This window comes from Chroicocephalus ridibundus, chromosome 3, assembly GCF_963924245.1.
Source record: "Chroicocephalus ridibundus chromosome 3, bChrRid1.1, whole genome shotgun sequence".
Taxonomy (NCBI): domain Eukaryota; kingdom Metazoa; phylum Chordata; class Aves; order Charadriiformes; family Laridae; genus Chroicocephalus; species Chroicocephalus ridibundus.
In genome coordinates, this window is record NC_086286.1 from 46,418,783 (window position 1) to 46,431,049 (window position 12,267).

The window sequence follows — 12,267 nt, forward strand, 5'->3', positions numbered from 1 at the left end:
AGTGGCAGGGAGTCAGGGCACATGACTGATTTATTTGCACGTGTGAACCTGCTCTGAGAGGGAGCATTCAGGGCAATCCTTTCTTCCAGGCCTCTCAGCCGAGTGCCAAAGCCCAGCTCCGGCAGCCCTGAATCTGCTCCAAGAATTTACTCGGAGCAAATACCAAAAGCAGAGCGCAACCTCTCCCGCTGCTTGCAAAGCCGTGAAATCCCCTCACCGTGAAACGAGTAACGCCATACAGCATCGCTCGGGAACGGGGTTGCAGGGGCCAGGCGGCACCGAGGTGCGCACTGGGTAGAAATACGCGACACCTACGTTAAGAGCCTTTTTAAATATTGAGGTTAAAGCTGGGGGGACTGGCGGTGGTGTGAAGGGGCCGAGCCCTCAGGTGGGGAGCACTCAGCCGGCGGGCTGCGGGCAGGCGGGCGGCCTGGCTGCCCATGTGGCACCCGGCGGGCGCAGGCGCTGTCACGACCCGACCCCAGGCACACCGCGGCCCTTCCCGCAGCGCCCTGCCGCCGCCGCCGCCGCCCCGGCCAGCCCGCTGCGGCAGCCGAGGGCCACCGTGAGACCGCCCGCAGCCCACCCACCCGCCGGTGCCGGTGGCGGCGGGAACGGCGGAGTCAGGCGGGGCGAGAGGCGGGGCTGGGGCGGGCGCTGCGTTGCCCGGGCGACGGGGGGCGGGCGGGCGCGGCGGGGCCGGGCCGGGCCGGGCCCTCCCGCCATGGGCTGCCGGGACGCTGTCAGCGGGATAAGAGCGGAGCGGAGCGGCCGGGCGCGCCGGCTCCGGTGGGGCGAGGAGCGGGTAAGGGCGGGGCGGCCACCGGGTTGCGGGAGAGGGCCCGCCTGGCGGTGCGGGGTCGGGTGGCAGGCAAGCAGGCAGCTCGGCGGGCACAGGCCCTGCTGCGGGATTCGGCGAGGGGGAGCCCCGCCGCGGGCGGAGGCGGGAGCCGCGGTGCGTGGGCCGGGGCGGGCTGTCACCCGGCAGCGTGAAGATGCCCGCTGAGGTAGGCTGAGGGCAGCCTGGCGGCCGCGGCGGCCAGAGCTGAGGGAGGCGGAAGGAGCGGCCACCGGTGGCGCAGGCGGGGCCCTGCCCGCCCCGGGGCTCCCCGGGGTAGGGGCCGGGCCGCGGCGGCGGGAGGGGCGGCTGCGCCCTCAGGGCCCGCGTGTTTCTGCGGGGCCGGCTCTGTGCGTTGGGTGGGTTTGCGTGAGGCCGTTTGTGGCCCGCAGCGCTTCTTGCGAGCCTGCGGCCGCCGCCTCTTACCGGGAGGCGGCACCGAGTGCTCCGTGTGCGCGTACCGGGTCGTTTTCCGCCCCTTCCCCCTTGCCGGCGGGGTGCTGCGGGCCCCGCGTTCCGGCGGGCCGGGCTTTGCCGGGCGTTTGTGCGGGGCTGGAGCGCAACGCCTGGTTGGCGACAAGGCGTGTGTTGATGATAGGAGATAACGAGCGAAGAAAAGCAAATGTGGGCCGTTCACGGAAACGCGATAACGTCGATGGATGTGGAATACAACAGTCGCAGCGCTTCGGCACCTGAACTGTGCTTGGTTTTTTTTATCCACTAAAAAGAGTGGACAGAGGAGAAATGAGAACTCTTCTGTATATTCCCTGAGTGTGGGCAGAATGTGTGAAGATGCTCTTCTGAGGGGAGGAAAAAAAAATCCCATAAATCTAAGAATTGGACATTACCTGGTATCCCCAAATGAACTAAAGAGCTGCCTTTTACTTACCTATACAGTGAGAGAGGAGGCAGGGGAAGCAGGTGCATCACTGGAAGTGAGAATAAAACTTCTTGTATAAGAGAAAGCAGAGCAATTGAAGAAACTCATAAGGAGGATCAGGTGATGGAATGTGGTGGCCTAGGAGTCAGAAAAGCATCTAATGTGGTTATAAACAGGAACTGGCTAGAGAAGAAAATCTGCATGGGAGACTTTTTTTTTCCTTTTTAGTTGTAGTGCCATATGTAAGACTTCAATATAAGAATCTAGGGACACTTGGAGTTAGTGACACAATCTTGTGTCAGTAACAGAATCATACCGTTGCCTGTGAGGTGGTGGGACAATCTTTGGCAGAAAAACCATCAAGGAGATTCGTTTTAGTCATGTGTATCATAATCTTGTGCTATGTACCAGAAAAGAAATGTCTGGAACACTTAACCCTTCCTGAAGGAAGGATCTGAATTTGCATGCTTGGTCAAGAGAGTGTGTCTGCATGGAGCTTTTATCATTATGGGGCTACAGTGTGGTAAGGAGTCAGGAAAATACTCCCGAGTCCCCTTTTTGCCTTTAACTGTAGGCTCACAGACCAATAGTGCAAAGAAGAAAGTATCCTCTCAGATACCTTAGAAAAATCTGTGGCTTAGTGGCTCTCACTTTCTGTTGAATGTTTAAAATACAGTGAATGAAGAATGAGAATGCTTTCATATATTGCTGTAGATAAGAAAAAAAGATGAGCTATTTCTCAAGTATTTTAATTTTATTCTTCTTTCTTTCTCATTGGACAGAGAATCTCGGAAGCTAAGAGCAAGTAGCTTTAATGCCTTGCTTCTAAAACCAGAGTTAGTAAATGAGACCTCAGGAAGTTAGTCATCAGTTGGTTTGTAAGATTGTATACGGATTTCTTAAGAGGAGCTTTTTTTTAACATCACTCCTTTCCTGCTTTCCCTCTCTCCTTCCCCCATTCGTTTTTTTACTGTACTCAAAGACAGCTTTCCATTAAAAATGTTTAATTCATTGTGAGAAGTTTTTCTGTTAGGTCGGTAACAGTTTAATTAAGATTCTTCTTAAATGCTTCTTTTGCTTCTTCCTTTCTCTTAGCCCCTGGTAGGTTTTTCCAAGTGCCTCCACATCAGTTTTTAGTGCAGTTTAAGACAATAAGAAAAGAGACTGTAAGCAGCTTGAACAATAGCATAGGATCTGTTGAAAAGTGAGACACTGAATATGTAAGCATTAGAAAAGAGAAACTATATTCTTAATACTTACTAAAAGTAAGTTGCTGCTCATACATAGTTCTCTTTACAGTTAAGCTCAAAGAATGTAAGCAAATCCTATGAAATATGAACAAACACTTCAGGAAGTTCTGTATTTTAATTGTCAGTGATTTCTTCAATAGACCATGGTGCATCCTTATTACTATACAGTTGTATGCCCTTGCAGCTTGTGTCTAATTCCCTTCATGTTTGAAGAATATTGCCATTGTTATGGTGGTCCCGTTTCAAATAAGGTAGTGTTGCACGTAGAGGATTTCTGAAGCAAAACTGGTTTTGATGCTTGTCTTTTGTGGGCAGAAGGGAGCAGAGGGAACGTAGGGTGAAATGATTATTTTGTAAGAGGATTCTGGCACGCCAGGAAGTGCTTGCTGTCCAGAACACACTTGCTTATCCTCTGCAGGTGAATTTAAGCGCTTTGGAGTGAACAACTATCATCTACAAGACCTTGCTAATATCTATTTTATTCTTTTTGAGGAGATGTCAGGCTCTGTGGGCTTCCTTAGTGAAGAACTGTAGTGTCTGTTGCCTGAGGTGTCACTATGTCAGATTGTTGATTCAACTTTAAGGTCATCTTTTATGTTTGGAAAACTGAATTACAATGTTGGAGAAGGACTGTAATATGCAGTGGAGGGAGGGCTCTATGTATATATGTCTGGCATTGCTTTGATTCTTTCTTTCTTTTCCAGTTCAGAGACAGTTGTCAGAATGTCATTTACTCTGGCAAATTATTGCTTGATGAAGATTCATAGGCCTTTAGATAGTATCAAGTAATTGAGCTGGTGTCATCAGAGCTATCAGCTCTTGCGATAGCACTGATCTAGAGATGATATGCCTTTTTTTAGACTGGTATCAGGTAGGAGAGACCTGTGGTTCCTTCTGTTCTGTCACCTGGATTGATTTGTCTGAGCTGGCTAAGCTGATCAAGCAGCTTGTTGCTGCAGAAGAGGGAGATCTCTTCCCTTTGCTGGCAGTGACAACTGCCTGATTCCTCAACATGGCAGTTCAACAATAACAAAAAAATCCAGCTGAAAAAACCTAATTTTCTACAAACCTGTGGAGATGAGTCACATCAAGAAGGAACTGGATGAACGCAATGCTGAAGGAAGAGAAAGGGAAGAATTGCTGGGGAGGAACAGAAACACCTTCTTGCTAGTCATGAGTTGTCAGGTGGGCTGAGCTGTCTTGTTTAACTGTACCCTAGCTGCTCCTCAGGAGGTGGGGGCTTTTGCTTCGACTCAACAGGGTGTCTGCTTCAGTTGTCATGGTCATTTCAGAACTAATAAAGCAGCACGGTAGGTACTAGATCCAGATTTTCTTTTCCTCTGCTCAGATTCAGGTCTTGCATTTGAACCTGTCTTTCAGTGACCTGTTGAGATTAGTGCATGGGAATGTCTTGCCTCCAGATAAAGCACTCTGTACAGAGGTGATACTGGAGTCTGTGAAGGGGAAGGGAAAGGAGAAAAAGATGCTATGTACAGTCTTGAGATTTTTCTTGTTACAAGCTATTAGCTCTTTATGGTTCATGTTTGCAGCCTGGGGTCTGATTAAAATCCCATTTTTCTGGGAAGTTGGGGTTTTTTGGTACTAAATATCAGAGTAGAAGCATGAGTCTTGCTAGTGTGATTTTTTCAGTAACTGTGTTTTGCTGTGTGTGAGGATATAGGTTAAATCTGATGCAGAGTGTGAGAGCAAGACAGAACAAAGTTAAACACAGGGTGGTGGACTAGGTGATCTCCAAAGGTCCCTTCCAACCCCTACCATTCTGTGTAATTCATTAGCTTACATATGTTGAAGAAGGGATGGGTATGTAATGCTGTGATTGATGTAGTGAAGTCCTGGAATGGTGCTATATCTTGGTACCTGTAAATGCTGAAACTTCTGTTGTATCTTTGTTACAGATACCTCTCTTAAGTTCCACTAGCTTTTTTAGTCACCACTGCACGTTTCATCTTTCATATTCTGTAACTGAGGTATTTTGTGGTTTTGGTGTGTTACAGAAGAGCAGGGCTTCCACTCTTCTGCTTCTCAGACTTTATTTCTTAGCCCTCTTCTCCATAAATAACTCACTACTGCTGGCTGTTACGGTGTGTGGGATTTTGCAGTGGCCACACAGTGGATAAGCACTGAAAGGGTTGTCTCCTGCACGTCTGAGCCTGTGTAGTTCACTGCAGGCATCTGGGGCTTGCCCAGTGGCACTTGAGTTTGTATGGGGGTTTTGAGCCATGTGAAGGTGAGGCACTGTGAGAATTACTCTTACATTGTGAAAGAGATTTTCTGCAATTTCTGGATAATTTGAAACGTGGGAAGTGGAGGGCGAAAGTGATGAATGATGGTTTGCGAAAGGTGGTGGAAGACTAGTGCCCATTAGACTGTGCCTGTGTTAGAGTGGTTGAGCAACTGTTTGACAATCTCAGCTAATCCTCACGTTTAGGCATTCTTTGCCCTCTTTTCTTAAAGAAAGTTGAGCTCCTTGATTTCAGTTGAAAGCATCACCATGCTCCATGGAAAAGTATGGGAGCATGAAGTACTAATTGTGAGGTGGGAGGAAGAGAGTTCCTGGTTCTTCGAACATGTGACAGTAGAGGAAAAACCTGCTTTCCCAAGAGAAAACTGGGAAGGTGAAATACCAGAAGGAATTACTGTCAGGTAGTGCCAAATGCAAGGCTTCTTTGGAAGCACTAAAACTGATGTTAACTTTGTCCATTTTAATCTCGGTAAATGCCTGACTTCGTCTATTCCTCTTTAGTATTGTGGAGGCACTTATTGAAGATTTATGTTTTTTGGGGAGGGGATAAATAGCAAAAAGCATCCAACTAGATCTGTTAACCTCAGTAAGCAACTGATTTGGTTAGGCTTTAGTGTATTAACTAAAAGATAAGGAATGAGTAACAGAAACAGCAGCCTGAAGGGATGAATAGTTCTCAATGTCTGAATTCTGGAAAAGAGCGAATTAATAAGGAAAATATTTGAGACTTAAGGAAATATTCCTGATAGTTCATAATTGTATTGCAGGAACTGATAAAAGTTCAGCAATATACTTTCATTATAATATTTGAAGAGTCTAAATTTGTCCAGTTTTGATTCAGTAATTCAAACAGACACTGAAATAGTCTTAAAATTAACCAAAGAGTGCAAGTCGTTCACTTTCCTGTTCTCTTTCTATTGGAAGGCAAGAGTGTTTAACAGTGCTAATTTCCAAGAATCGAGAGCAAACATTCTTATGACTTGCTATAGAAAAAAAAAAAGCTCCAAACTGTAAAAGTTTGTGTGCTACCTGAGGTATATATTTATCTTTGTATTACTTGCATCTTTCAATTATAAGGGGAGATTTGAATCACTGAAGAGTGTGCAGTTTCACTCTTGATTTGTAAGTTTCAATTAACAAAAGATCAAAGGAATGCAGAATTTCCTTTATGTGTCTGATGTATAGATGAAATGCTCTGTGGGGCCTTTTCAACTCCAGAAGGCACTCCTAATTAGTCTAAAATTATTTTTAGAAGCCTGAATTAATCAAATTGGCTTTGTAACTGAAGTATTGGAGTCCTGCTAAATCCTTAGCATTTGCAGAAGAAGTTGTCATATGATGATTGGTTACTGAAAATACTACTTGGCTGTGTATGTAGCCTTCATCTGACACACTTCATTCATCTCCCCAGCTATCTCTCAGCAGTGTGAAGCCTTGTTTCTGTGTGCACATGTGATAGACATCTATAGTTTGGGGACTTGTTAAATGTAAATTTGGATATTTTTTACATTGTGCATGAATTTAGGGTTTTCTCCAGTGCTTCAGGATTTTCTTAAACATTTGCCTATGTAGTAATAGGTATACTGGGAAACTTCATACTCTTAGTCGTTATTATGTGAAATTAAGTATAATTATTGATTATACTGCTTGACTAATTTTGAGCACTGTTTAAACTTCAAGAATAAAATAAAAATCCTAGCTGTTCCTTATCTGCATTCCCACTGGATAAAAAGCTACCTGAAGTGAGATGCTATGTGAGTCATTTTGCCTGTAGTTCTCATCATTGTTAACTGGGTCTTCTGGGGCCGGCTCAGTGCAAGAGGGGTCAGCACAGCTGGAACAAACACCTCTTTGCTGTAAAGCCTGGGGGAAGTGCAGGGTCTGCTTCCCGAAGGCATCCAAGGCTGTTGGCACTTTGTAAAGAAGCCGGCAGACTGAGCTTAATAGGAATAACAGTGTATGAAACTCAGATGTTTAGGTAAATGATTTTTTTTAAATACCACCTTCAGAATTGCTACCTGCTGTCTGTTTACTAATAGAAAATATGGACTTCACTGACCAGTTTAAAGTCCCAGAAGCAGAATTAGTGTTCTGCCCATTGGTGACCTTTATTTTTTTAATCCCGATCACTGACCTTTCCCTCTTATTTAATTGCTCTTAGTGGGTACTTTAGACACAATGCCAAAATGTATCTTAAGCACTTTACTTTCTAGTTTTAATCCTCTAACCTACTAAGCTTTCAGTTTCATAAACAGCTTTTACTCATTCATATCCCTTCAGCAAGAGTGTCTCAAGAAACTGCTCAGCAACTCTTGCTTCTTCGATCTCTCTGAGTATTGGTGCAATCAAAATGTGTACTCTTGTAAATTACAAAAAGATTTGTATGGTCCTCCAGATCATGAGTGGAACACTTGTTGTTTAAAATGTTCTCCAGGTAGATGCAGTGTGTCTGCATACTTGTAGTGTGATCACAACCGCAGCATTTGTCCCAGTTGTACCGTGGACAACACTATCTGTCATGCTGCAGTTTAATTTAAGAGGGTGTTTGCAAAGCCTGCCTGGTCTTGCAGGGCTGGTCTGTGTAGGGTCATGACTGGAGAGGCCCTCAACTGCTGACTTACCTTCTGTAGTGGATTGCTGCTTTCCTTTCACTCTACAGAGCCTGTGGAGGTTAGTCTTGATCTTTAGATTTAGTCATTAGTCATTACTGTGCAACCATGGCTGTCAAGGCTTGCTTTGTAGTCTGTTTTGGGAGTAAGTATCAAACCTAAAGCTTTGAAGAAGGTATTTAGGAGTATTACCTGTAGATTTTAATTTGGGTAAGAACTTGTTAGCACTCTTTGAGTAGGGTTCAGAACAAGGCTCACTTGGGAGCTATGCCATTTCAGCCTTTTTACTGCTGAATGTTTCACAGATCTTCATCCTTCAGGTTTCTTTTGGAAGAACTTACTGCTCTTTCATAGCTTCTTTTCTACATAGATTCTGTCTTGTGGTGGAACATTTGTCAATTTCTTTCTCTGGTGCCATGTGTTTCTTACAGGTGGTGTTCTCTGGCACTTCAGATAAGTTCTGGAATGGATCCTTGTGTTCAACTCTGCTAACAAAGCTTTTTTCTGGCATTTTCACGGTAATGATATCGGCTTGGTATTCTTCAGTGAATTTTATCTGTTTTCCATGATAGCAAGCATTTTTGTTTCTAACACAGTTAATGTTGCAATGATTATCTTTGAAGGCCCCCAGTTTTCCCCGTGCCTATTCTAAGGAATATTTATTCTCTGTGCATGCATGCACTGGTCTGAAATATGCAAATTTTAAATGAACTGGAATGGATTTAATGTGGCTAACAACTATATTGTAGTTACTGATTTAGGATACTATAAGACCACAAGCTAAGCATAAACTTGAGTCTAGCATATGTACAGGGTTAATGCATTACTTGAGTGTGGGTGGTTGTTTGAGAGCCTGTCTTTCATTAGTGCTGTACTTTTTATCTGGTAGATGAATCATCTCTCATCTTTTAACTTGATTTCAGGTTCAACAAGAATGCATTCACAGGTGTTTCACATTGTATGACTAAATAAAATTCCATGTTAAGTTGAGAAGCTGTCCCAAAGCACTTGTGTAAAATGTAGCTAGCCTGTGGGGTTCTTCACCATTAACTCTGTCTCGATGATATTTCATCCAGACTCAAAAGGAGGAAATTGTTGATAATCTGCTAACTCTTAAAGGGGATACAGATCTTCATAGCTCAAGGCAGAACCTGATAACCTGCTGAATTTTAGCAAGAAAAACTTTCCTAGCGTTGATTACCTAATCTCTGGTGCCTTCTTTGTAGCACCAGTTGACATTTCATTGCTCTGTTCCATTAGGATAGTCATTATTACAGTGAACACTTCTTAAAACATTGCACTAAAGACTCATAAAGATCTTAATCTGATCTAATGTTTTCTCCAAATAAGGGTCAGATATGTCAAGTAGATACTTATATGTGGAAAACCTAGGATGGTGTAAAACTAAAATATTAAAACATGCTATTTTTCTGCCAACAGATTTTCCCTTCCCCTTTCTTACATGATGGTACATGTAGTCAAAGTTTTTGATTGTGTGCTGTACAAGTAGACAGTTGGCATTTAATTCTAGTCCCCAGGGTAATAGTACTTTCCAAGAAGTATTAAGCATGAATAGGGTTTGCTGGTGCTATACATGTTAAGTTTAACAAATTCACTTTTTAAGCATCCTGAAATTACAGCAACAAAATAAACTCGACTTGTAAATGTCCTGTCATGAATTAAACAGGTAACACAAATTAGTTTTTTGCAAGTGGACTTTAAAATGATGAAGAACAAATCATGATGTGAATACTTCACAATCAAGTGGGACAAGAAGCTGTAGTTGAAGTTAAATGCTGATTAAATGCTGTTTGTGTTTCACTGCTGTGGATGATTCAGTAGCTTATGATGCGTCATAAAGCTCTATCAAAAGTTACCAAATTGACCTTAATGAGACATTCTTAAAAATGGATCTCCTGACAAAGTAGACCAATTAACTAAATTAAGTAAAGTTGCTATACAGAATTAGGCTAGGGAATTCATGTAAGATATGGAAAGCTGTTGTCCATGTTGCAGAAGGTATTAACGTTACAGACGTGGTGTGAGTGAGGACAACTAACGCTCACGAGGAGCTAGGATAAGAGAGGGATGTTAGCCTTCTCAATCTCTGAAGTTTGCTAGGTTTGAGTAATGTGCAGTTTGGCCTCTACCATACTCTAGTACAAACTTTGCCATGCATTGTCTCCCTGAATTCTGAGGCCCTGATAGGCTAGGGCTGTTACTGAAATCCTAGGTTTTGCCAGTAGCTTCATGATTGGTGTCAGAAGTAGAATATTCATTGTAATCATAATGATTATGGCTCTAACCTTTGTAATTACAGACCTCTAGAACATCATACAAACTGCACGTGCTCCACTTTATTTATAGATCTCTGGTGCATTGCTTGTAAGTGGAAAGGTCTGCTGTTAGTTTGTGTGAGCACTGGCTTCCTTTAGGGGCACTCAGATCCTGCATCACTTGCTCTTTTCTTGCCAAGTTCTCTCTTCTGGTTTTGGTAGTCCCTGTTTGGTCAGCCTCTTTAATGCAGTCTATTATATCTTAACGTTGTTCTTGCCTTTGTTTCCAGCTGTGTGCTGCTACTAGTTACAGTCCTTTTATAGTCAGTGGCAGCTAACAAATTAGAAACTTGCTGTTTTGAGTTGATAGTCTCCATTGGCCTTGTAGGACAATCTTATGCACTTCAGGGCTATTAGTAGGTTTTATGTTTAAGAGACTGACATATCTTTATCAGGTACACAGAATAATGAAATGACAGTGCACAGTGGGAATGCTAGGGATATAAATTAGGGTTCATTTAGTGGAAGTAATGTCCTAAGATCACACTTCAGAAACTGTTGAACAGGAAAACTGAATTGTGGGTAAATGGGACTTTTTTTTTAGTTGTATGTAAACAAGAATATTGTATATATGTTAATCTGTTATACCTTTCTGAGTTGTCCTTCTATGATTTGTTCAGAGCTGTTACCAATAATTATGCTAGAGAAAAGTGAGATTCTAGAAATAGTCACGTTGGGGAGAGCAGACTTAAACACTTACAGGTCAGAATATATCACAGGAACCAGATTAAACTCTAGCAAATACGTTTTAAGTTACTTTTGAAAAAATACACTGTCCAAGTTTGGGTAGTGTAGTCTGGAATAAACTTTGTGCCCAAAGAAATTACCCATGAGTTTAATTTCTAACTGTCAAAAAAACACTGAGGCCTGAAAATACATGGCAAATGATAATTTGGAGGTAAGGAAGGGTTTGGGTTTTCTTTTCTTCACTTACCTCACATTCGGTGTGGTGCACCGCAGGTCTGGGTCTTGATCAGAAGAATGACATCTCTGAAACTCTCTGAAGTTGACCTGTCTGTACGTGTGCATCTCTTGGTGCTTGTAGCCTTGGATATGTTTGCTAATTACAGGTTTTCTGACTTGTTTATATCTAATAGGTATTTTGGAAAGTGCCCGTTTCTTTTATTTATCTAAATCTAGCATAGCATTTATCTGATCTTGTTTGATTTTTCCCTTGGCATTCCTATTCTGCAACAGGAGTGGCTGGTTTAGGCATCCACGTCAGTGTTTCCTGACCATACACAATATGAAAAGAATATTTTTATTTCTTTAAGGAATATTTTTTCAGAAAGCACAGATGATACAATTCCTTAAAATTCTGTCTTTCAGTGTAAGATACAATGCTTTCACATCCACTTAGAGATAGAAAGTTTCTAATTTTCAGGTTGTATAAACACTGAGCTTCATGGATTAATTTTTGTTTTAATACCTAAGCAGCAGAACATAAGTAGACTACATACTTATAGGAGGCTTAAGATACTTGTAGAAGCAGGACTCTCAGACCTTGTGTATTGCAAAATGAGTATCCCACCTAGGTGAGGTAGGAGTTAAATATACTTTGATTTTGCATAAAAGTGGCATTAGTAAGATTATACATACATAAACACACTTGTATATACAGCAACACCACTACTCTGAAGGTCTCAACATAATTTTCAGTGTTTATTGAAACAACACTTGTTTACCATTTTGTGAACTTGACACACTTTTCCCTGTTTAGCTAAAAGTACAGTGCATGTGTTCTTTATCCAAAAGTACTAAGCATTTTTACTTTACACTTTTTTTATTTTGTGGAGAGAGACTCTAAATTACTTGTTTGGAAATAATATTGATCTAGTGGATTACACAGAGGACTAGAAGCTAGCTACTGAACTCCTTGATGAAATCAAGGACTTTGTCAGAAGTAGAACTGTGCCAAGAAAATTGATGTCTACCTGCAGTCTTATGATAAATTCTGTATGTTAAGAGGTTGCTTTTCATGGGCAGCCTAATGGCTGGAGCAACACTCCCTTAGTGTGCCTTAATAGGTTGTCTGCTTCTTCAACCCCAAATAGTTAATAAATAATAGCAAAGGACAGAGCAGAAAGGGGT

At 42.7% G+C, this 12,267-nt stretch overlaps 1 protein-coding gene across 2 annotated transcripts in view; it reads left to right on the forward strand.

Annotated features, from left to right (window-relative positions):
* Positions 1 to 718: 718 nt before the first annotated feature.
* The window catches only part of LYST (lysosomal trafficking regulator), an 86,109-nt gene continuing 74,560 nt past the window's right edge, over positions 719 to 12,267 (forward strand). For both annotated transcript variants that reach the window (XM_063328985.1, XM_063328986.1), the window contains exon 1: positions 719 to 805. The gene's annotated coding sequence lies outside the window, so the exon portion shown is untranslated. The remainder of the gene's footprint in view (positions 806 to 12,267) is intronic.